General features: G+C 40.8%; 1 protein-coding gene across 1 annotated transcript in view; it reads left to right on the top strand.

The window, feature by feature from the left end:
- Positions 1-26867, top strand: part of LOC138566723 (rho GTPase-activating protein 11A-like) — a 586658-nt gene that overhangs the window by 293989 nt on the left and 265802 nt on the right. The window lies entirely within an intron of this gene.

Raw genomic sequence — 26867 nt, 5'->3', positions numbered from 1 at the left:
AACTTCTAGATTAAATAAAATACAGACATTAACGGAATGCTTGCATATTTCAAAATGTCGTTTTTAAAAAGACCAAATAGTGACTCCCCTTGGGAGTAGTGCTACAGGTTACTTGCTCTCATGTAGGCTGTTGGTGACCAATCTTATCTGCTGCGCCCTGCAAAATAACTCAACTCCTCAATTCCTGCTGAGAGTGAAGTCCAGGTGGGACAAAACAGAAGGTGGCCTTTCTTTCCCTTCGAAGGGGGAAGAATGACTTCGGGGTTGGCAGCCTACTTTGCGCTTTTTATAGTGACCACAAAATCGCTATAAACCAGAGCGGAGCCTCTGTGTAATGCAGCAGCATAGTTGAGACACTATTGAGTATCATGGAAGAAAAGAAAGCGTCTAGAAGCAAGACTGGACCACTCTCTCCCCAACTTCCACAGTTGCACTAGAAGCTACAAAATGGCCGACACTTCCAGTCTTTGCATCACAGAGCAGCTAATTGACACAAGTGCCCCTCTAGATATTGATGCTAAAGCTCTTGCACTGGCAGACCAGACTAATCAACAATTATAGAAAGCTGCCCAGTGGAACCCAATTACCTTTCTATATGCCTCTCTGTGGGCCAACAATCTGCTTTGTAATTTCAGACATGGCTCTAAATAATGACACAATCTATGAGCGATAAAACACGCTCTGTGTCCAGGACCCGTGTGCCATTTATGTTGGCATGCTACCAGCACTACTCGCACCCTGATGAAGTCGGATTTCCTGCAGCAATAGGATGTGGGTAAGGAGGTGGAGCGAATCGAGGAGATGGGAGGGCTTGACTCAGACAAACCTTGATGACAGATTGCGATTGTGGCACTTCTGGGCAACCCAAGCGTGAAAGGAGAGATTTAGAAAAGTAATGGTCTCGTTCTGAGAAACCTGATATCATCGCTTCCACTCGGATGACAGGATAACCGAGGAGGGGCGCAGCAGTAGCTCACATAGGGGAGTGGTTAAGAGTGACACTTTCTGGGGTTGAGAAACTGTTGCGGCAGAAAAGGGGACGCTCAGCTTCAACTTTGGCGCATGAAGCAAGGATGGCTCAGTAAAGGGTTTCGAATGACCCTTGTATCTTGTGACCCAACATGAACATCTATAGAGCTAACAGTGCCACTGCATGGCGGGTGGTAGGAACTTGTCAAAAACAGCTGAAGCTTAAGCAAGATCGGATGTTGCAAAAGGGCGGAGTTGTGATTTTATTTTTTGATTGTGCTGGTAAATATTGCGTGTTTGGGTTTCCCCTTTGAAAGGTGGGAGATGATGGTGTGCTGTGTTCATTTTGTGGTTTTCTTTTCTATTCTCGTTAAGGAATTAGGGGGCACGGTTTGGTTCGATGAGAGCTTCTCTGTCAGATTCAGTCTAGAGTGCCGAAAATAACAGAAAAAGTCCCTCGACAGCAGACAGATGTCTAATGATGCCCGCTGAAGATGTGTCAGATTTCATTGGCAGTCCCTATGTGCCATCTGTTGGGCAGCCCTCTAACAGGGTTGGAAGATGTGGTCCTCCACCCAGTAGCCAACTGATGCCCTCATGCTCCGCAGATTAGCAACACGCCCCTCTGTGACACGCACCTGCTCCCATGACTCAACCAGGGACGTCATTTCAGCAAAATGTCTAGGGTAGCGGAAGTGACATCACACGACCCTTAACATCGGATGACATCACAGCAAGTGATGGCAGCTGACCCCGGCCCAAGTGACGTCACGGGATGTGATGGCACACAATCTTTCACCCCTTGACAAACGAGCATTGGCAACGACAATAGTTTGGCCGTTTACTGGTGTTCTTTGTATTTTTCATTTATAGGCAACTAGGTGCAAGGAGGAGAGGGCAAGCCTTTAAAGGAGGATGCGATAAGGGGAGGCAGACGGGCAATGGGGCAAGGGAGGAAGCCATTCATGGAGAGGGACACCAATGATGAGTAAGAGGAAATATGAGCGAGAAAGGGTAAGCGTAAGCGTGAGAGGGTAAGAATAAGAAATAAAGCGCAATGAGAGGGGTTAGGCATTAAGTGAAGGTTGGATGGGGTACAGTGGGGGTGAATGAAGGGTGTAGGGTGGGAGATGGGGTAAAGAGAGATGGTAGGGTTGAGTAGAGAAAGAGGGGGTAGGATGGGTGGCAGCAGAAGGGGTAGGGTGGGGATAGAGAGGTTGAGTGGGTGCATGGGGTAGAGAGAGGGTGGGTTGGCGGGTGCAGGTAGTGTTTAGACTGTGGATGCTGTAGAGTTTAGGGTGGGCGGGGTTAGGGTGGATGAAGGAGTAGAGGGTTTAGTGGCGGGCGAATGAGTGGGTTGAGGTGGGTGAGGGTAGAGTGGGGGTAGGATGGAAGAGGGTAAGCTGGGCGAGTGAGAATAGACAGTTGAGATAGGGCACAGGGTTGGAGTGGGTATAGGGTGTTAGAGAGTGGGGGTAGAGGTTGGATGGGCGGGGGTGGGAGTATGGTGGGTGGGGTGTAGAGTGAGGGTAGGGTGGCGACTGACTACACATACCTTTTTAAAATGACTGACTGAAATGTTTCTATTTGAATGACTTAATGAATGCATCTGACTGAAAATATTCTTAATAACTCCTATATTCCTGTATTAATTGTTTGGCACAATGGCCAGGTGCATTTCTATCCCGCGTCTCACCTGACATGACCTTTATAGAACTGACCCCTTCCCACCCCCTCTCCCTGCTTGAGCTACCCCCTCCCCATGCTTGAACATAGCGACGGTGTGAAATGGAGGAACTGCACACAGCAGCATAGGGACATGACAGAAACACACCTGTGAGCCAAGCAAATATTTGGGAACGTCGCTTACTTTTCAGATGTGGCGCAGAGGGTGTTGGAGAAGGCTGTCGGTGTCCTCCTGGAGCGCAATAGTGATATACGTCAGGACAGACGATTGTCAAACTAAACAATTCTACTGAGTGACCGTGTGCGCGAAAAGAGGTGATGTCTGTTTATTACAATTCAATGCAACACTACACACATGGAACACACTCGTTTCTTTTCAGCTCTTGTAGAATGACTCATTAGGCTTAGAACAGGCGCAGTTTTGCGGACAATCCTGCTTTTGTTTCAGGGAGCAAACTCCTGCTTGTCCATTATCAATGCCCATTGTACATGCCGCTGCTATTTCAAGGATGTGGCCAAGTCCTCCTACATTGCACCACATCAAAGGTAGCTTTGGGCGCTACCTGCTGCCATCTTCACGTGACGCATCCTATGTACTTCCCTCTAGAAATGCTAATCCGGCCTCCGGCTCTGTCCTTTCTAATGCCAGGCTCGATTCACTTTATGCCAAGGCCCTGCTTGCGTGTAGCACTTGGTGATTACCAGGTAACCTGCCCAAAAGGCAGCGCCTGCTTCATTGTGCCAGCAACTAAGGCTGTTGTGGTCTCTAGCCAGCATTACGGGCTGCTGGCAAGTTGTGTTTGCCATGTTCATTTCTGTTCAGTGGAAGTCATGGAGCTGCTGTTCCCCCACACGCCTATACCACGGTGAACGTGGTGTGAATGCAAGCAGCCAGTCTTTCCCCATGGTCGCTCCATCACTGATTAAAGCTCCTCCACCGAAATGGGCATAAAAGTAATACTTCGAACGTGCTTCCCTCTACCCCAGCACAGTGGGCATGTGTACTTGCTGCTCTCCCCATGCAACTGAAATCACACATGTAAGCTGGATAAACTAAACCCCAGGACCTTTTCCAAGAAACCTTCCCCGCATTCCTGGACTGATTCGCACTCTCTCCCTTACCTCTTTTTTTCAATGTGCTTCTTGTTAGACATCCCCTCCCTCAATCTCCATCTGAGCCGGGAGGCGTCAGTTTCACAATCTGATGGTTGTTGCTCTTTTTGCAAGTGGTGTAGTTGCAGAGTGGCAGCAATTTAGGGATCCGGCCGCCTTCTTGCTATCCCTCACCCTGTGCCTCTGGTAGTGTTGGACTGCACTGGCACACAGCACCTGTGACTCAAAAATAACCTCGCCCAACACAACGCCAAATAAGGCAAATAATGTTTTTGAAAACTATGTGCAAAGAAAAAAAAGGTTCCTGCGAGGGCGCAGATTCTGTGTTTGTGGCAGCCATGTTGGTGGTGCCAGCTTGACCAGCAGCGCGGGCTTGGTGAGAAGAGCATGTCCAACCCCTTCTTGCGAACAGAGAAGTCCGCGGCCTCAAGTCACACAGACACGTGACAGGACAGTACCCCTGATTGGAGCAAAAGACGTGAAGCCACTATTGGATTACATCTTCGTAGTGCAACAGAAATGTACACTTAGTGCGTTGGCCATTGTATGTCATGTCATGCTGACCACAAACACTGCTTCTTTGAACCGTTCCTTTACTGTGGTTTTTGGCGATATTTTGGCTTATTCATTTATTTTAATTTTTTTGTTGTTGTAATTGTTCCACGCCTAAACCCAAGGGTATCACAGAGTTGGTTACTTAAGACTTTGAATTATTACAATCTTAGGAATCTGGCTACATACATACATTCAGTTACAACATATTCAGAACATTGGCGCACAAAGCGCCAAAACCAAAAAGGGAGATCCATCACAAAGCATTGTTCCTCAGTACACTAAGAAACCTATGGCTACGATATCACTGTAATATGATAGGCATTTCATACAAGATTGTATCACCATATGTAGTGTTAATATCAGTGTGTGTAGGACCATATTACCAAATTACTGTGAATGTAAGCAGACGTCCAGCACAACAACCTGGACTGTTGTACATCACTCTGGCTTAACTGTAAACAGACAGAGCATCTCGAAGAGGCCTAAACCTCAAAGCGCAGAGATCCAATGCATGCCAAGTGTTGGGCCACAGACTGGAAACAGCAACTGACCAGCACAAGTCCAACCAGGAGACAGAGGCTGTACCACTTCAGGCTTTCACACTTGGACGCAGGGATTTTCTTATCAATAGTACACTTTGAACCATTGCACAGCATCGCACCCCGCCAGTCGCCCAGAGCCTGAATATACCTCAACCATTTTCACCACAGGCCCCCCACCATCCACCGCGAGTTGCGAAGGGCCCTCCTGTCAACAGCTTTAAATGTCTGGCACCCACTCGGGCCCTCAGGCACCCACATTCCGCCCTCCAACATCTTATACCTCCAATTCATGCTCCAACACCTTCATGTTTAAATAGTGCCACCCCCAGCAACTTAAGTCTCCAGCATTCCCAATAGCATCAACCTCGAGCAAACCATCAACTTAAGTCTCCAGTACCCTCCTTCAACACCCCAACCGTGAGACTCTCAATTACCCTCCTCAAACATCTTAAGTCTGCATTCAATGCATTTCAACTCTTGCAACACATTACGTCTTAAACGCTCACTCCTAACATCTGTAAGTCACTAGTACGTCTTAAGTCTCCAGTACCAACCTCCATAACACTGAACATCAAGCGCACTTCTCAAACCCAGAGCTGTGCCAGTGGTTATGAATGATTTGAAACCGTCCAACCACCACCTTTCTGTTTTGCTTATTTGGTAAGTAACCCACAGTTTTTTTGTTAGATGGGAGATAAAGTGGAAGGATGTGTTGCAATTCACAGTAATTGCAGTTTTAAACATTTTAAAATGTAAACAGCAGCAGCAGCTCCATGACATTACTCATTTTACTATTTTCCTGTGTCCTTTAAATGTTGCTTAATGCCAGCTTCTAAGCACTGAAACAGGAACTGAACCCATGTTTCACTGCATCATCTTGTTCCTAAAGCAAGTTTGTTTCCCCTGAGCTATCCTTCCAAATCTTTTTTTGCTTGATGCAAAAGATGGTTTATTTCAAAGGTGGATGGCAACTTCATATACATTTTTTCACCTTGCGTCTTTCTACAATGTGCCTGTGATTCAGGTCTTTCAGATCTGGGTCAGGTCGCACACTGTCCAGGCAGGATTGACGACAGAAGCTACTGGGGCACACCCATCATCACAGGGCCAGTGGCCCACTGGATGTGCAAAGCAGACTAGAAACACTGAGGTTTGCGTTCATGCTGTGCTGTCACTGAGTACGGCAGGCTGTTCTTACCCATTCCCAGCTAGCTGGACCTAGCCCTCATACCATTCCTGTTGCTACAGTACTGGGTATGAGCTGCACAGACAGCCCTGCCTCTGAACCTAACCATTCAGGCATTCTTCACTGATCGACTGCCAACCTGTTGGTGATTGCGGCTTCATGTTTCTTGCTGCATCCCTGTTATTTCTCCAGTTATTGAGATCTAGATTCCAGGTGAAAAAGGCTAATACTTTAGGATCACACAAGTCTCTAGTGAAAGTGATTTAAGGTACACTAGCACAGTCCACTAATTAGCCTTTTTCAATGGTAGGTGTTAGTGGAATTGTTAAGGATTTCAATCGGCGACACACACCGGACCAGGACCCTTAGCCTTGGATGTAGCGCGCAATTGGAATGGTTTCTCTATTTTATGCGAATTCAATTTGAGATGGCACATGACCCATCTCACACCCCCTTTTACAAAGACGCCAGGTCACAATGGACCATGAACTAGGCCGATGGGTGGGGATGCAATATATATTTATTTTAAAATTCAAAGAAATCGCACACAATTTAATATTGGGCAGCAATCACCTATGGGGTGATAATTACAATGAAAATCACTGAAATACACTTGGTTAACCTCCTTATGAAGACGTTACTAAAATTATGTAAATCGTCGAAACCGGTAGAAAAATCGGGGATGAGGTCCCGTCTGATATCTAATTGACCCACCCCAAGATCTGATCACGTTTTCAACTATAATGGTCATGCACATTGATTGCACTTTAAAAAATTTAAAACTAAAAACTGTTAGCCATGACTTTTTACAGGTTTTATCATATATATATTTTGTTGTTTGGTATCCGTGTATGGTTGCATGATGGCTGCGTGTTGACGAATGAGTAAATGATTGACTGTCATTTGGATGAATTGTATTTAATTGTATATTAATGTCCCTGCTATGTAAATGTTTGTAGTGCGGATTAAATCATGATTAACTCGTATGTTGAAATAATGTATCAGGCACAATAAATTCCTTTTGATACCTTTTTAAAAAATTGCATGCTCTGGACTTTTTTCCAAGTCAAATAACCTTCTACAGGAACAATGCCAAAGCACAAATTAATCGGAACACTTTTTCAATTATGATAGCACCCAAGTTGAGGTTTCCCCCTGCAATGTTCCCTCAACCCACAATTACACAAATTCTGAGTGGATAGAAAGAAGCAGCAGGTAGTCGCGGATATGAAACCGAATCAAAATCCAACCTTCCCTCACAAAATAAGAGGCAAAAAGCCTTTGCAATGGCATGACATAACACTCGGAATTTGACAAATAATTAATGTACGGTTAAATTAACGAAGCAAATATGATTTCTCACAATAGCAGGAAGGTATAAGCACTAGCAACCACAAGGCAAGGGATCAACAAAAGGCATATAGTTCAAAAAGCAAGTGGAAAGCAAAAACACGATGCAGCCAAATCACACGTTGGAAAGTTGCATTTTACTCATTTGCAGTTTTAAATGTCAAAAATGGTTTCTATGAAAAATGGGTGAAATACTTGAAATTGGAACGCAGTTTTTGGGCTGGGGAATAGATGCACATCACGGACAATATAGGAGGAGAAAAGAGGTCTCTTGCTGAAGGATTCGATGAGATTTGCAAGATAAAAGGAGTTTCGGTTTTGGAAAAATAAAGCCATTAAAGAGAGGAACATTGGTTTGGAAAGAGACAAAGTTTGCTTATACTAGATTATCAAGAAGATAGTGCTGCCCATGAAACAAGTTAAGCGGCTGGATAAACCCGCTCCACGTCGTGTTTCTTTTTATGTGCAATTAATGAAATTACTCAAAATATTACTAAGGATATACAAGATGGGGGTGAATGAAAGAATGGCGCTAGCACTAGGAATCAAGGACAGGATTCACAAAGGATTCTGACAGTCAAACAAATTACCAAGGCATGGATAGGATTACTCAGAGTAGAGCAAAGACAAAGTATCAAGATGGGGTAGGCTATGTGTTGCTATGGGATGGGGAAATACTCGCAGTCCACGCTAGATTTTGGGATAGTCAACCGGGTTCTGGCCACTGTACGGCGGGCGCCCTTTACAGCAAATGGCTGTTCCAATTGATCACTGGATGGCAAAGGTACAGCTGGATGGCAGGGGTACGGCGTGCATGCAGTTAGTAGGCAAAAAGCCGGTCTGGTCTCAGGGTGCTCCCCAAAAAGGTACCACAGCTTTTCTTCTTTGTTTTTGGGTCTTTTAGTGGGATTTCTGGATCAAGGCCTTTCTGAGATAGGGTCAGCTATGCTTTGACCTGGCAGTAGAATCTGGAATCTGGCAAGATGAATGTAAAATATCAGGATACGCAGGCGCTGGAAATTCAGGAGAGATTGCGTTAAGAGTTCTGTCAGCCTCCCTTATTTATAAGGCATGGTGACATAATAGGATTATATGGTAGGACAGGCTTAGCTGGGCACGCCTCTAAACAACTGGATTGGTCAGGGGTGATTGTTACTGCTTGCCGTCTGCTGGTTGGATTTTTTTAGGGACATGACATCAGCTTTATGATGTGGTTTTACAATGCAAAGGATCATTCCACAGTTACTTTAGCTAACATCATTCTTCACATAAATTTATGCAATTGTGGCATTTTTACAAATTATCTAGGCAGATTACATATTTCACGCAGCGCGTGACAGTCCACTCTCTAGTTTGAGACTGTTTTGGTCTGTCTAATCATTTTTCGTCATTTTCAGTGATAACTATTAGACCTAAAATTCTATACCTTTATACATGGGTATAGATTATCATAAAGCATGTAAGTATTGAATTTCAAAGTGGCATCATGTACACATTCCTCGGAATATCTCCTTCTCTGCCGTTTCTGTTCCCAATATGGCAGCGAAGGCTTCCACATCTTCTTTAAAAGCCACAAAAATTACATTTAGACTGAACTTTTTTACATTCCTGCAAAGTCCTGTTGCAGAGATAAAGTCTTAAACATTTGTTAATAAGATAGTCTTTGGAAACAAATGGTCCTCATTGTCTCCCAAATAAGGGCCTAGTTTACAAGGCTGCTCTTGAGTTGTCTTTGAAGCTCCCAGTGAAAGTTACGAGGACGTGTGATTTCCTATTTCACACGCATGTGTCCCAGAATCTCTATTGTAAGAGGCGCCTGCCCAGACAAGTCTGATGGGCATGGGATGTTTTGCTTCCTGGTCCATTCAAAGTTTCCAAGGGCATAATTATCACAGAGGTGTCCCAAAATCTGCTGTGGCTTCTCTTGGGGGTAAGGAACTCCTGTTGTCAGCAACCCACCCCCCAAGCAGAAAACCTGCTTGGCTAGCTCCACAATGCAGCCAATGCATTTACTTATTTATTTAGTTTTCCTGAATAAGAAAGCCAGGCTGCTCAAATGAATGATTCTGTTATAGTTCTACCCAAACCCCCTTACATTTCTAGGCAAGGACAAGTTTTTATTCAACGTACTTTTAAAGCAGGCATTTTTCTTATTTGTAAAAGAACATTTCACACGTGGTGAATGCTGCTGGGTGTCCCTTTCAAATTCGTTTTTTCTCTCCCATCTGGATTCCAAACACTATTTTTAGCCCCAGTCAGTTTCTCTTACACCACAGTCTGTATAAGGCAAAAGGTCCCTTGAAATTGACATATGCAAAGAGCTATGATTTCTTTTGCAGGGTTTATTTTTGACACTTTGTAGCAAAAAGTCAAGTACAGCTGAAAGTAATGCTTCTGGTGACTCCCAGATCAGGCCTGACACAGCCTGTCATTCAAGGATAATGCTTGCTTTTGCTGGCACTATCTGGATATGGATGGGTATGGCAGGGCCTCATTGATAAAGGCAATGTGGTGTTGAACAGATGAAAATAGCACCAGGGCAGCATCCTCTTCAATGTAAAATATTCCCTTTTCAATGGGAACTTTTTGCAAGCAGCAGAGCAGCGCTGCTTTTGAATTCGCTTCTTTTGGTGCACACAAGAACACATCTTGGCGGCCTTTCTCAGTGTGCTCTGTTCCAACTTGCCCAATAGTTGTGCAAAATGCAGTTTTGATGCGGGGCAATGGTGCTCCACGGAGCCAGCACAGCCCTTTTGCTGTTAACAGCTGAAGTGCAGCTTGATCATGGATGGGAATTCTGCTGAGTTGGTCAATGTACCCTACAGAATGGTCTTAAAATGATGTTTAACAAATCAGCTGGCCTGTCGATGCCTCATTTTAGCTTGGCCTGTACAAATTCTACTTGTAGGCCACCTCCTCTTTGATGTAATGTCTAACAGATGATTTGTTTTAGAGGTACATGTGAGGTATGCTAGCTTAAATATGGCTTTTTGTGAAGTGTGCCTAACTATAGAAGACAGCTGTGATGAAACATTAAATATTATTCCTTCTTCCATAAGGAGGGGGTGGGAGGAGGGACTCCTCCCATGGGGTCAGGGCAGTGCAGTTAGTCAAGTAGTCCCCCTGGGGTTGGTACATCATGGAAGGATCTCACATGGCGAGGGAAACGCCTTATGAGACGACGGACGACCTGTTGGGGGAGAACATGGTATCCACCCACCCCTTTACAACCTCTCACCCTCTTACTCTATGCAGGGTAACCTAGTCCCACATACCTCCAGCTGCATGTGTATGGTAAACTATTCCACCCTGCTACCTTATACTGAGACGAGGAAAAGTGAGGACTACCCATGTGAATCCTCTAACAAAACTGTGAAGAAGAGCGCCAGTAACCCAGTAGAGAACAATATTTGTACTCGAATGAAAAAGCAAGGAGTGCTGAAGGGCACCCCACGGAACCAACAGGAGCAGTCTAGTCAATACGGACAATCTATTAGTATCCATGGTATAAAAAGGGAAGACGGACCAAGTAAGTATATTTTCCCTGTATCTGTGAGTAATGATGCATGAGTTGAACTGTACTCTGTGTTCCTGAATACTTACTATGGACTCCGTAAACATGCATGTCAGTGTTGCACCAACTCCCCTGGACTAATAAAGTTTCTCCCAGGGCAATGTATTGACATTTTAATTTATACCTCTGGCATAGGATTTTGTGACCTAGACCCGCCCCTGGGCTTGTGCTCCGTCACGTGCTAGGTACACATGGCACAGACCATGTCACAAAGGAAATAAAGAGGCGAGCGGTTTTCCCGCTCACCAGCCGCTGCGTGCCGGTCAGTGGGCCTGCCCAGCAGAGCCCTTCAACGGCAGGCCCCGGCACCCCCCCCCTAACAGAGAGCAGCTGAGGCGGGGGCATAAATGTGGGTGAGAGACGAACGTGCTGGGGACCAGGTGACATTAGAGCATGTATGTTTTCTTACAGGGACATGGGATGTTTTACTGACGTTCCTGGGCAAATCAAACTTGGTATGTTAACTCGGAGTGGTTAGTGGCACCAGGAGGGTACTACAATGGGGCTGGCTCCCTGGATATTTTCATTCTGTATGTATGCATGTATATATGTATGTGTATGTATATATGTATGTATGTGTATATGTGTATGTATGTGTGTGTATGTGTATATATGTGTATGTGTATATATATATATATGTGTATGTATATATATGTGTGTATATGTATGTATATTACATGGCCACGTTGGTGGCCATGTAGTTATGGTTAAGTTGTTGTTTCCATAGAAAGAGCACTTTTTGGGTGGCTTATAACTTCGCTCTCCCTGGACGGATCCTCACCAAACTTTGCAAAAAAAGTATTTGGGTCACTCTGAATTTTTTGGTGAGGATTCGTCCAGGGGGGGCAAAGTTATAGGGGGGGTCCCAAAACTTTTTTTTTCCCAAAGACTGAATGGGAAAAAAATTTTGCTCGCGCCTACAGCCCAAACCGCAGGACGGATTTCCACCAAATTTGGACCAGGAGCAGCTGCTTGGTCCCAAAAGCGTGCTTTTGCAAATTTGGTGAAAATCCGTCCAGTAGTTTTTTTTTTAAATGACCAAAAAGTAGGTAAAAAAAATTAGTGATATCTCTGTTCGGTTCGCGGACACACTTCCCTGTTCGCTCCGCGGACAGTGTCCTGATTGGCCAATCGTCTTGCGTGATGTTCGCGGACATGCAACGTGTTCGCTGATTGGACGGCGTGGAGCGTGAAGCGCGTCAGATTTTTCGGTAGCGCCCGCCATCTTGGATTCGCGGACGTCCACGGACAGCGCGGTGAAACTTTTTTCAAAATGGATATTTTGTAGAGTGTGTTGGTGTGTAGGAGTGTTTGGGGAGGGTGGGAGTGTATGAGATAGGATGAAAGTTGTGTTTTTTATGTGTTAGACATTCTTTTTGTGTTCGATTTGTTTGCGGACATCACGGGTGTTCTGAAATGTTCTAAAACTGACTGGGGGGTGTTCTAAGGACTCAATATGTGTCCGTTTTGTTCGCAAGCAAAGTGAAACTGTTCTAAGAACACTCGCGGTGTCTGGGGAGTGTTCGTAGGGGGTGTCCTGAGGACGCTGTCCCTATTGTTCTGTCAAGTTGAATGTGTTCTAAGAACACCCGCGGTGTCCTGAAATGTTCGCAAATAAACAAAATGGGGGTGTTCTGAAGACGTTTTTGAGAACACTCCCGGTGTCCTGGAATGTTCGTAGGGGGTGTCCTTAGGACGCTGTCCGTATTGTTCGTTGTTAAGTTGAAAGTGTTCTAAGAACTATCGCGTTGTTCTGAAATGTTCGTAGGGGGTGTCCTGAAAACGGTGTCCATATTGTTCGCTGGCAAGTTCAAAGTGTTCTAAGAACACTCTCATTGTTCGCGGACATAAAAAGTTTCCCATAGATCATAGTTGAAATGTTTGACTCTATGGATGTGATATGCTGCGGTGGTTGTTGCCAGGGCATAGAGTCTTGGGTGCATGGCCATTTGGCCATGCACCCAAGACTATGCCCTGGCAACAACCACAGCAGCATATCACATTCATATTTGCTTATAACTTTGGGTGAAAAACAAATGTATAAGGAACAAAGGTATTAGAAACTATGGATGTGATATGCTGCTATGGTTGTCCTTATTATTGTATACTTACTGTTTGGTCTAGTGATGGGGAGTCCATGCTTTTCTTCATTTCTGTGATAAAAGAAAATAGCATGTTAGTATTAGTATTTTGTAATGACTTATTACATTGTATAAGCAATATACTTTTATTTTTTTTCGACCCTCATATTTTAGTAGAGTACAAATCAGAGTACTGTGCAATTTGCTCAGTTTCTGTATTTGTTGCTAAAATCATTGGGTCTGTGGGAGAAAAAAAAATCCATGTTGGATTAAAAAAAAAAACCTTTTTCTGTTATGCTACAGTTTGTTTTCAGTGTTCACTTGTTGTTTCTGGCTAATGCTTTATACTTTGCTTTGTTGTATTTTTTTTGGAGCAGTAACAGATTCTTCATTTGTTTTGATATTATAAAATTTTGGAGCAGTTAGATACCAATTGGCGTATTCTAACTGTGTATTTTCTGGCCTAATTTAGTGGTATTCATTTATCTGATTAGTTGTTGTAGAATCTTTGAGCTGTTAGATAGCTTTTGGAGTATTCTAACAGTTTATATTTTTTTAACACAAATTTACTTAAAGGTTTAAATAGTTTATTTATCAAATTTTGGTTTTAAGAACATCAAATAAGTGTAAGATTTGCTGGTAATCTCTGCTTTAGAGTAATGGTACTATCATTACATTCAAACCATCCACATTTCTTTTTTATATATGCAGTGTAGTGCCCTGAATTGGTTGTGGCTCCTGCGTGGTAGATTATACCTATTGTTGTGAAGGTTTTCTTACCAAGTGATATTATTTGACCATGTGTGAATCCAGTCAGCTTGCAGTTGTTTTTGGTACCATCTGCATTGTAACGTAGAAGCATTAGTATTACATATTTACTATGTGTTTGTGTTACTAAGGTGGAGCGATTATCTGAATTGCAGGTAGAGCATAATCTACCATGGTTTGCATTTTGTACAAGTTGCTGAAATGGAATGGATTCACAATTTGGTATTGATATATATATGAAGCGTTCATTGGGGATTTCTTCTTGTCACATTGTTGCAGAGAGTGCATGTATGTTTCCACATGTATGAAATCTGAAAGATTTCATTTATAGGTATGTTTTTGTTTTCCAGTACTTGTAGTAAGTACATTAGAAATTCTTGTGGATCTTCCTGTGAGTTTATAGTGAATTTCACCATTCCAGCACAGTAGTCCAATTGTCGTCTTATTCCAAAAACACTGTGTTGTCAGGATTGTTTGCTGCGTTTCTGTGAAGTACTAACATTTGCAAACACAATGGGTCTGTACTGTGTAAGTAAATGTTGTCAACAATTGGTGGTAATTGAAATAGAATATTCATTGCTAAATTTGCATAGCAACTTACACCAACTATATTTGAGAATTTAAATGGTCCAGGTAGTTCTGTATCTAACTGCTTTTTTTTGAGTTTGTCTTCCTTCTTTAAAGAAGTACCTGGTTTACTTTCTCTAATTGATTCTTTTTTGTTTGTGGTACTTGATGAAGTATTAGTTTCTTTTACTCTCTTTGGAGGATTTGCAGTGACGTCCTGTTGCATTTCTGTTTGATTTAGTTTTCTTTTACAACGTTTTAGTTTTTGTAGAACAGAATGCGTTTAGATGGGGAGTGTATAGTGAGCGAAGTCTATTATATTCTAAAATGCAAGGAATATCAGCGTTTACTTTACTTGCATCAAAGTTGATTAGAAATAGACCGTCAAGTGTACGTAAGCGTGATAGTGTTACGTAGCTCATGCCTTCTTTAAAGACTGTTACCAATATCTATCATTGCTTTGTCTAAGGTAAGACCTTGTGATTTATGAATCGTGACTGCGTATGCAAGAGTTAGAGAAAATTGTTCTCTGCCTACATACATATCTTTGAAGAGAAGGAATCTAGCTGTTGAGCGTCCTATCTGTTTTACTTCTGAAAGTTTGTCAAAGAGTATATTGACAAACTGAATTTTGTTGTCACGTGGGTATGTTTGAAAGCCAACAACTGTACCCAGTGCTCAATTAACTAGTCCTTGGTCCACGTCAAGGTTACGTTTAAGCATTACTCTGCAATTTAAGGATAATTTTAACATCTTTTCTAAGCCTGCTGTGTTTGAGATTGATTTTTCTAAATTATTTAGTCTTGTTGTGGCTTGGTCACACATGGGTAGTGTCATACCATGTACATCTAGTTTGTCTGTGGCGCTAATTTCCATTATTGGTTGCATTTCTTTACTTAACATTATTTCATTGAATTTGAGACAGCTTGCAAGAGTTGGCATTAAGGTCATACAATTGACATTTTTGTGGGCTAATTGTTCCATAACATCTGTAGAAAATGCATTATCGCCATAAAGTGCATTAATGTGCCGGGTTTTCAATGTTGCTTCTGCTTCTTTAGAAAGTATACCAACTCTCAAACTTTTTAAAATGTTGGCATACGTTAGATCTGCAGATTGGCGCATGTTTTCTGTTAATTCTCTGTATTGGAAATGTTGCCAAAGGTTGACATTTCCAATGCTGCCAACAGTTTTATGGCAGAGTTTGTGCCCTAATGTTTTAAAAATAGGTTCACCTTTTACTGGTGTTAATTGAAGCAGATCTCCAAAAACAATAATGTGTTTTCCTGCAAAGAGCTCTTCATAGTCTGTTTTGAGTACTTCTTGTAATCTGAGGTGAATCAAAGCTAACATCAGGTTGGAGACCATGCTCACTTCATCTATTAGTAGCATTTTCATTTGTTTCAATACTCTGCGTAATTCCATTGCAGCTTCTGCAGAATGTTTGTAATAGTCTAATTTGTTCTGGTGTTCTACTGGTAATAGTAGTAATCGGTGTAATGTAACACCACCTATGTTGTAGGCAGCTAAACCTGTGGGGGCAGTGACAACAGCTGACAGTTTGTTGTTTGTCAATTGTTGAAGGAACTTACTAATGATTTTGATTAGGAATGTTTTGCCAGAACCAGCTTCACCACTGACATACAGCAGTATAGGTTTATAATTATGGCAGGAACATTCTTTATTTTCATGTTTTACACCATGTGCAATTTGTTTTGTTACTTCTTGAAAAATGCTACTTTGCTCATTGTTTAGTTTTGATTGTAGTATAGTTAAGTCTTCCTTATCTTCATACTGACACATGGTGTTTTCTACTTCTATCATAGCTAATTCTGCCTCATTTGTTATTAGTGGTTCTCCCAGTGGTTCTTGGCTTCCTGTTACAGAAGGTTGACTACTGTCAGGAGTATCCTTATCTAGTTGGGCTTGAAGTTCTTCTTCATGTTGCTGTTCATTGTGCAACATTGTTTTGTACTGTGTAAAGTTTACATCAGTTATAGTGCTTTCATTTGCTTTGAAAGCATCCTCATATGAGTCATAGTTATCTAGTAATTGTTCTTCTTTTCTCCATGGTTTGAAGAGTTGTAGCAGGGACATGTAATATACTTCTTTATGTTGAGGAGTCTTCAATGACAATTTGATATGATTAATTAAATTTGGTTTAGTGAGTTTAACTAAGCTGCCTTCACAGTCTGTCACTCTATATTTACCTTTTTTTCATCCGGTTTCATATTATTTTTGTATGTGTAGTTTTGGGCTATTTGGTATAGACACATGTTTTCCAAAGTATTACTTCTGTTTGGGTAGTATGTGTCCAATAAATTGTTTTTTAAAATGTCTTGGCTGTTTGGATCATGTTTGGCTATTGTTTCTATATCTTTATATGATTTTAGAACTCTTTTTCTAGATTTAGCTGGACCAAGACTTAGCCATACTATATTTTCAGATTTACCGTACAATGAAGTACCAGTTAAACGATCAGCTGCTTCATAAGATCCACATTCTCTATGGGTGAGCATTTTTATGCCCAAGATGTATAATTTCTGAGATACTGTTTTATCTGATGACCGGTCATTCCAGAGGTCTTGGAGCTCTGTCTTTTCTGCTTTAGTTAAGTATGCTGTGACATATCGTGCAACTCAGTAGAATTGTCTGCAATGTGCTGCACATCTGTTTGCATTCCATAAGTGGGCAATGATTGCATTATAATCATTGATATATTTTTCTTCTTCTTTTCTTTTTATGTAATATGTATTTTTAGGTGACTTACCTTTAACACTGTCTAACTGAAGACATGAGGTTGTTTACTTGACCTGTATTTGTAACTGGTCTAGGGAAACCAAATCGGCATTTGGTGTAGTATTTGCCTTTGTTTTTGTATTTGCGACGACAATATTTTCCACATTTGTGTCTTTGAAATTGTAAAATTTGCATGAAGATCACTATTTGTGGCTTCTGATATGGAATTTCACAAGTGACATATTTTTCAATAAACTGTAAAACAGTGGCATCACTGCTTGACCAAATTTAGGAGCATCTTTAATCCATAAAAGCATGTGGATATGTGGTGCTCCTCTGGCTTGGTATTCTTTTCTCCAAAAGAAGTGTTGCACTTCTCCAAGGGGAGGAACAGTTTTATTACAAATAAAATGTAGCATAGCAATGAAGCGACGGTGAAAATATCTTGAAACATTAACAGGATCCAAAGAACAAAGTTCTCCAGGTATTAGTATATCTATGTTTGTTTTGTTTTTATTTGATATGCGTAGGAAATCATGTAAATCTTCCCATGCATAGTCTGCACAACTTAATGTAACAAACCAAGTGGGTGGGCCAAGGTTTCTGATCATACAACGTACATCTCCATGACGTCGAAACCAGTACTCTTTAGTACACGCATATTTGCTAATAGATTTGTAATATTTGATTGTAAAACCTCATCCTTTTGTTGCACTTTCTCTAATAATTGTGTAGCTGTCATATTTTGAAAGTGTGATCCTGATTTTAATGTGTGCAACTCCATAACATAAAGTTGCTAGTTCACTTTCAAAGAGTAGGTGGAATATGCATTCCCAGATTTAGACAAAATGTGGATCTTCAGAATACATCCGTAATGAGCGGTATTCTGAAGCTGATATTTGAATAGGTCTATCATCATACCTTCCTCCTTTGCCAGTAGGAAAGAGTAGAGGAAAAGCACGTGCTTCTATACTTTTTTCCCATATACTGATTGGCGATCCTTTTGTTTGACGCATTTGGTAAGTTTCAAGTACATCTTGTACGGTGTCATTACAGTGCAAAGGATGAATTGTATAATGGTCTAAAGTATTTGATATTGTAGCAGGATCTAGTAGCTCAAATTGACCAGCTTCTTGTGTTTCTTGAATTATTTCAGTTGTATCTTTCAAGTTTTCTTCAATATTAATTTCTTTGTAATATTCATTATTCTCTTTAAGATATTGGAAGGCTTGTCTAACTTTATATAAATCTACCAGCTGTTGCCATATTTTTTTGTCTTTTGTAGGTACTCCATTTACTAATATAATTAAAGATTGCTGCATTGGACGTTGCACTCCTAGAGTATGCACATTTTCTTTTAGATTTAATGGTAACTAAACTACTTTTCCACGAATGCCTTTTACCAATTCAGAGGGAGGTAATTTTGCTGTTTTTGGTTGAAGGCATATTATTGCTTGAAATGGGTGTACTGTTTGAATTATGATGCTCTCATATAAATTAAGTTGTTGTAGAGGTTTTGGTACTGGGTATAATTCCAAATTATTTGTGATAGAACGTGAAGGAGTTTGCTTGTTGTCAAGTTTTGTAGTGCAATAACTGCAAAATATTAAGGGCTCAGTTATTTCATATTTATTTTCTGCTACAAGGTAGAGAGCTAATTCAAACCATTTAGAATCTTCATTGTCTTCTATTTTGTATGATAGGTCCACAGTTTTTGTGTTTTATAAAAAATTCTACGGCAACATACACATACATGGTTTGGTACTTCAGCTGATGTACTTTTAAATTTTAGTATTTCTTTTTTGTATGTGTTTAGCAAAAGGTTGCCATGTGTAGAATTGTTGCTCAATTGGTTTCTGGATATAGTGAATGTCTTCAAGTAGGTCTTTTGCTGTACCATGCAGAAGGATGTTATTTAACTTTGCTAGTGCTAAAGCAGGACTTTTAGCATAGTACAGTTTATAGACTAGATTTCTTATAGTTGAATGATGTGTTGATATCCTTTTGATATCATGGAAAGTGGTTTTACAAGTAGGTCCTGTAATGCAGGCCAATGAATGTCCTTGTAGTCCTGTGTACTTGCGCACTGGACAGGTATCTATATTTTGCAGTAATTTAATTTCGATTTTGTCTTTGCTTTTTACATATTTATTGAGGAATTGGCGTAAAGATTTGAAACATTGTTTGGGAATGTTACACATTGACGTGCATGGCCATTTGTACACTAGACGTTCTGATTCAGTTGAATGGAGGGGTAATTCTAAGTTTTCAGGGCATATTTTTGTAAGAAGTACTTCTTGTTCCATTATGGTATTATTCACTTTTTCATAACCTTGACCACTGCTATGCATGGCAATTGTATTAGTTTGCTTTTGTTTGTACGCTTCTTCATTAAAATATGGTTCTGTGCTTGTAGTGTGATTCCATTCACCTCCGCTGATACTTAAGAAGTTCTTTCTGTTGATATTTCGCTTATTGAGAAGTCTTTTTTGTAATTTAGTTATTAGTTTTGTTAGTGGTTTCATTTTGTTTAACAGTTAAATAAATACATTTCTTTTGAGAAGAATTGCACTGTCCATCAATGCTTCTAAGATTAATTTCCTACGATAGGTTTTAAGCTTTGAACCTGATTTCTCTCCTGTTTTTGTAAGATTTTGAAGGACTTTGTGACAGTATATTTTGGCTAAAATACTTTTCTTGGTATGCTTACTTTGCACTATATTAAAATTTGAAGAAGTAGTTTTATCTGTACTGATAGCTGATTTTCTGTTAATTGTTTTTTGGTTTGTTTTACATTTTGATAGAGGAAGCGAAGTTGTTGTACTTGAAACTTCTTGTGTTTCACTAAATGATTGTATTAGCTGTTTTGTTTCAACTTTTTTTTACAAATTCTGCTAGAGATGGATGCTTATGTTGGACACCTTTATTTTCATTTGCTCTACTTTTGCGTTGCTTTCTACGGACTTGACTTTTGGTAGGCATTCTTTAGGGTCTGTGGAAAAAATAAAGAAGATATGGGTTGGGGTGTTCTGGAATGTATGTGTGCTGTGTGCATGAGTATTTGGGTAAGATGATAAAGATGTATGTAATGGTGTGTGATTGTGCATTGGGAACTAAAACTAGTAGGGATAGGTATTCTTGAATTTATGTGTTACTAAACTGGGGTTCAGATGACAAAAGTAAGCTAGTGGTGTGGAAAAGTACAAATAGTAAATCTAATGTATACAATTAAAACAGTTGTTTGTTCTATAATATGAAAATTGTAGTGGTTCAGTTGGCTAATTTGTGTGTCCAAAAATAGAAATTTGTGGGCCATTCTGGCTGTAAATCGCTGTATAAGACATGGACATTTTTGGACAAAATGGTACAAAATCTCTATTTTTAGAAACCGAAATAGCTCGTATTAATGTTATAGTATATTTGATTAATAATACAAATATTATGGTGATATTTTACTTACTTTTTTTTTTAAATTAACAGGTAACTTCTTAGTTTTTCTTCTTCGAATTCGGCTGCTTCTTTTCAGGAAACTGGTCTTCACTGCAATTGTAAAAGCTTCAAATTAGTAACTTTGTATATAGCACTGTTTTTAATTTAGATATTGATTTTTTTAATTGAAATCCTCAGTGCCTTATGTAAAACCATTAAACTAATTTATTTACATAAGATACATTGCATCAGTTCAGTACATATGATATGTTCTTAATGAACAAATTGTATTGAATGACTAACTGTAGCAAAATAAAAATATCTTTACTATGTCTTGTGAAATTTATAATATATTAGTGAATACCACTATTTCTGTAAGTAAACTGTTCTAGGTAATAGCGCCTCAATGTCATGTCTAATTTAAAGTAATTAAGTAAATAAATAAATAAAAACAAAAAATATGAAATTGTATAAGTATTTTTATAAAGGTTTAAACATAGATTGTGTTTGCATGCAATTTTGTTTGAATATATGTAGTCTATATATTTCATTTAAAAAATGTTAGTTTAACATGATTTGAGTGTGTGTATAAAGAAAGTAAATAGTATAAAGGTTTATAAGTGATAGTTGATTTTAGGAAATTGAAAAAAGTACAGTAAATTCATTTTACAGATTTTTCAAGGTAAGTCTGTTTGAAAATGTGTTCATCTACTATACAGAAAATATGCATACCTGAAGTTTGTGTTCATGCATATGGATATGCATGGAGCTGCAAGTAGAAATCTTGAAGACTTGTACAGTATTTCTGGTAGATGCTGCTTGCCAATGATATGACACTTGTACTCAGAGATTCAGAGTACATTTGCAGTGCTGATCTATGATGATGCAGTTAGATGTAGAGGTCTTGAATGTGATTGGTGCATTGTCATGTGATTTTTGAGGTACATCCAATTAGGGAATGGCAGAGAGAGTGTAGTGGAAATGGTAGAAGGGCTGTTCATGTTACGATCTGTCCGCGGACATCGGGAGTTACATCCGGGGATTTTTGGGTTCAGAAGTCATGCAAATGAGAATAAGCACTGAAAGGGATTGGTCAGGAAAGTTTGGTGGATGTGTTGTGCCAGGAGAGATTTTCTCAGATACTCTTTTTGCTGAGAGAACAAAAGATAGCTATGGCTGTGTGTTTCAGAAAACAGATTGTTTGAATTTTAGGAGATTCGTGGATACATTGGTTGAAGGTGCATGTAGAAAGCTGTGGAGTAGCTGTAGATCTTGGATTCCCACATGTGGAAGTACACTGGCATGGAGTACGTGGAATGAAGTGGTTGGACTTGCTACCTCTCTGTGCTACTTTGGAGACAGAGCAACATCCAGACATAATTGTAATTCATTGTGGAGGGGACAGTTTAGGACATGTGACTGGAATTATTTTGCAATTTGCTATGAAAGGACGACTTAGGAAGGTTCCTAATTCTCAAGTGATATTTTCACGGATTGCGCAGAGACAAATGTGGCTTTGTTCTTCTTCATTTGGTCCACAAATGGAAAAAGCAAGCCACAATGTTAATAAGGCTGTTTGTGCCTTTCTAAGAGATTTTGGCATGTCTTCTTTTCACAATGAAAATATTATGTTTTGTAGTACATACATTTTTCGCAGAGATGGAGTCCATCTTACTTATGCTGGCAATCAGATTTTTCTGAGAAATGTACAAAATGCATTGCGACCTTTTTTGGAATTACAACAACGATTTTGAAGTTTGTTAAGAATTTACAATTTTTGACTTACAAACACCACCCAAAGGCTCTTTTCAGAGCCACCACTTCTTTCCAGAGAAGATTACAATGTTTGTGATGGAGTAGCAACCCAATTTTTTTAATGTTTTCGCGAACTGTCCACAGACTTCTAAAAAATACAAAAGCCCTGCTTCATTTATTTTCACTTCTATTTTTTAACTGGGAAAGGCGGCTCTGAAAAGAGCCTTATTTTTTTTTTGATTTTTGTAATTTTGTATTTCTTTTGGTTTTTCAGACACGACACACCAGGAGAGGAGGGTAAAGAGGGGGGGATCCAACCACAGGGATAAGAAAGGGCGAGCTGAGATAGGAAGATGTAGAGTGGGTTTTATTTGGGTAGTGAGCAGGTCTTCTCGTGCTGAGACGATAGTCTCAAAAGCACTCCGAAGTCGCTCCCCCCTGCAGAGTACTGTGTCACAGTACATACATACAACTGTGACCCTCAAAAGGTAAGGCTCATCAGCATTCTGTATGGCCTGTGAGGCAGCTTGAGGAAGACGCTGTCTGTCATGATCTCTGCTTCCAAAAGGTCAGGGTTTTCCCAACTCCCTTGGAAGCAGATCCATAACCCAGGTTCCGAATGCCAACCAGTCCCATTGGGACCTTTTGGACCCAGTCCTGGTGCCAGTGGCACCAGGCTCATAAATATGCCCAGTCCCAGCGCTGGAAGCGCCGGGCTCATAATGCTTGGGTGGATTTACCTGCAGCAGACCATGCTGCTTACTTGCCTGCCAGTTGAGCCTCTGATCCTCTTCTGTTTGGAACTACTTTTCCTGTTGGGTGGGGCAGGAGCCACTCCCTAGTTTCAGAACACTGGAACTCTTCTGGAAAGAAGGAACTCTTTTCTTACCTAGGCGTGGCTGTGGAAGGAGACACCTAAGCACTACAGGAGGCTATTTAAACCACACCCGATGGATTAATCTTGCTTTGCGTTATTCTGCATCCTCTGCAGCAGAACGCTCATCGTGTCTTCTGCATCTGATCCTGGGCCTAAGGAAAAAGGCTTACCATCCTGAATCCAGTCTTCAGCAACACCTATAAAGACAAGAAAGAACAGGTTAGCATTACGGTTTTCAGTGACAGATCTTCACTTACCTGGTCCATCAGCTGTCACCAACGCCTCGCGCTGCATTCCGGCATCTGAAAGACAAAAGCTTACCAACTCTTCGCACGCTCCGGAGGCCTTCGGCGCTGCATCCCGCATCTGAAAGACAAAACAAGGTGCGTTTAAAGACATTGGGGAACTTTAATACTCAAGTGCCATTACTCCTTTCCACATCTAACCCAGTGGGTATTCCGGCACCCTGCAGCCGCTCCGAACTTGTACCTGCAAAATAAAAAGACAGTTAGAGCGCATCGTGAAGCAGGCAACAAGCGCTTACTTACATGCTTCCAGGCGCTTCTATTCATCACACGGGCTCCATCTTCAACTCACTTCAGCCCGTCATCCGCCATCACCGGAACCCTGCAAAACAAGAAACATCATTACTAAAGACTTTAAAGACATTAGAATTACTCGAAACTTACTGTTCGTGCAGGAAACGACGGACAGCAGTCCTCTGAAGTCAAGAGGCCTGCTCCCCTTATCCAGTGAAGAAACTGGTTGCAGCACCCTGCCCCGAGGCAGATGGAGAGCACGGCGTTCACTTACCTAAGGTGAGAGCGTTAACCTTTGGGGTTCTACAGGAGAAGAGAAAGGGAAGAAGAGAGAGACATTCAATAACCCAGTTCCTTAATCCCATATTTTCTATCTGCAGACATCTTACCCTTCGAGTCAGACATACAGTGCACAGAGGTCCAGCCCAAAGAGCCAGCTGTGTGTTACACATCACCTTTGAAGATACGGTATACGCCCAGTCAAGACCGGCGCCTCTACGGGAATCAGGTGAGCGTTACACTGTCCCACAGAGGTGGTCCTTGTGGTGACAGGATCAGAAACAGAGGATGAAGTAGAGGAAATCAACCTGCTACGTTCTTAGCAAGGTACAACCCTGCGAATAGCCCCAGAGTGAAATGACCTCAGGTGTCGCTTCATAGTAGTGGTCCCAAAGCTGTACTTACTGTGCTTCCCGCGACTGAGTATCATTTTGCACTCATTGCAGGTAACACGGTTCGCACGAGCATGAATGGTAAATAACCGCCACACCCAAGACTCACGCCTAGTGCGGGTAGTAGGGTTTTCCTCTACCTCATTCTCATCATCCTCTTCTTCCTCCTCCGCATCCTCACTCCTGTTCCCCCTCTTCAGGTCCTTGGGGAGGTGGTGGTGGTGGAGGGGGGGTGGGGGTGGTGCTGAAGCAGGTGCAGCACCAAGTGGCAGTTCAGCAGCCAAGGATGCGATCTCGATGATGGTGTAGTCTGCAGGTGGCAGCAAAAATCAATGTGTTCTGAAGAATAGCCAGAAACACAATGGGAATAAGCTCTTGGGCGTGGTCTTTTATAGGGGTGCTTGTGCGTGGTTCGCGGACATGCGCACTGTCTGCGGACAGATCGAACACAAAAAAAGGATCGGAAAGTTTCAAAAGGTATATAGAAACTCAAGATTGCTATGTGGGACTTGTGCCATGGTGAGATTTTATTGAAAAATATTATGGATTAACTGAAAATGTACTTTTAAATTGTTCGGGGACACGAACAGTGTCCGCATTTCAGGACACACCATGAGTGTGGGCGCTGTCATATGATCCGTTTGCGAACTAGTCCGCGAAGGAAGCGCCTGTCCACAGGACACCAAGTGCACGGAGATTGGTTAGCGCATACGCATTGATGTCCTACGGACACTGTTCGGGTTCTGAAGTAATTAAAAGTGCGTCACACATGAAACGAACATTTCAGGACACCGCGTGTGTTCTTGGAACAGTTTAAACTTGGTAGCGAACAGTAAGGACAGATATAGTGTTCTTCAGGACACGTGTAATTTCGTTTATGTACGAACATTTCAGGACACCAATTGTGTTCTTAGAACAGTTTGAACTTGCTAGCGAACAGTACCGGACAGGTATAGTGTTCTTTAGGACACTTTGATTTTTGTTTGTTTACGAACAATTCAGGACACCGCGTGTGTTCTTAGTACAGTTTCATGTTGCTAGCGAACACTACGAACAGTTGTACTGTTGTTCAGGACACATCATTTTCGTTTATTTACGAACATTTCAGGACACCAATTGTATTCTTAGGACAGTTTTAAGTTGATAGCAAACATTACGGACAGATTTAGTGTTCTTTAGAACACTTTAATTTTTGTTTCTTTACGAACATTTCAGGACACCACGTGTGTTCTTAGAACAGTTTCAACTTGCTAGCGAACAGTACAAACAGGTGTGGCGTTCTTCAGGACACCTCCATTTTCGTTTATGTACGAACATTTCAGAACACTCGCACTGTCCGGACACTTTTATTGTTTTAAAAAAAAAACGGAAACGATTCACAATACAATATAAAAATTATACTTTATTTAACATATAGTAATAATTTATGATAGAGAAGGTGAGGCAGAAACAGAAACAAAAACAGGAGAATTTGGGGTTTCAACATGATTGGTATTAGGTGAAGAAGGGATGGAAGTCTCATCAAAACGTTTTGGATTATGGAGAGGGTTTGGGGATAATTGACTGGGATATGGTGAGGAGGGACAAGTACATGTGGGGCAATGGTACGAGGTTTTTGGTTTGAAATGATTTTCTACAAAAGTTTTTAAATTATTAAAATTAGCCAACAATACATTCATTTTTTCTTCTATATTGTAAAGACTGTTATCCATAACAGGGTTTTCTGAAGTTTTTTCTATTTTGGTATGCTCTGTACAAAAAAATAATATATATGTTAAATGTATATAAAAACATAATAAATAAATGGTTTATATTATAAAGTGTTTACCATTAGTTTCACTATCTTGTGACATTTCTTCATGTGGGAAATTGTCCTCTAGCCATTCCAGAGTACTAGACATTTCTGTGAGAAAAAAAAAGATAATATATTTTTTAATCTAATACAGAAAGTTTATAAATATATGAGTAAAATGAAGTACACTTACTATTTCTGGTAAGATAAGTCCTATGTATTCAGTGGGTCTGGTCTTGTTCTCAGTGCTGTTGTGTCTGTGAGGTAATTATGTTGGAAGCCAATTTATCTTCTTGTGGTATATTCCATTTCAGAACATATTGTATTTAAATGAATGGTTAGTGTGTTACATATATGGGTTACATTTCTTATGTATTACTATATATAATGTGTTTGTGTGCTGCTTTTTGAATTTGTTAAATGTTCCTATATTATGATATAACAATCAAACATACCCCCCCACAGTTTTTAGGTAGTGGTACTGTTCTCCGAACATGTCCGCGAACATTAAATAAGTTCGCGGACATCAAGTTCATAAGAAGAGATCTAGTCAGTTCCATATGACATGTATATAAAGTCAAAGTCATTATTGTTAAGTTGTGCTACTAAAAAACTATGAAATTCAGTGAAAAAACTTTGTTAAAGGGACGTTATGGTTAAGTTGCGCTACTAAA

Source organism: Ambystoma mexicanum, chromosome 2p (genome assembly GCF_040938575.1).
Source record: "Ambystoma mexicanum isolate Mex_15411 chromosome 2p, UKY_AmexF1_1, whole genome shotgun sequence".
Lineage (NCBI taxonomy): Eukaryota > Metazoa > Chordata > Amphibia > Caudata > Ambystomatidae > Ambystoma > Ambystoma mexicanum.
The sequence above is the reverse complement of the archived record's forward strand: the minus strand, read 5'-3'. Positions and strand labels throughout refer to the sequence as shown.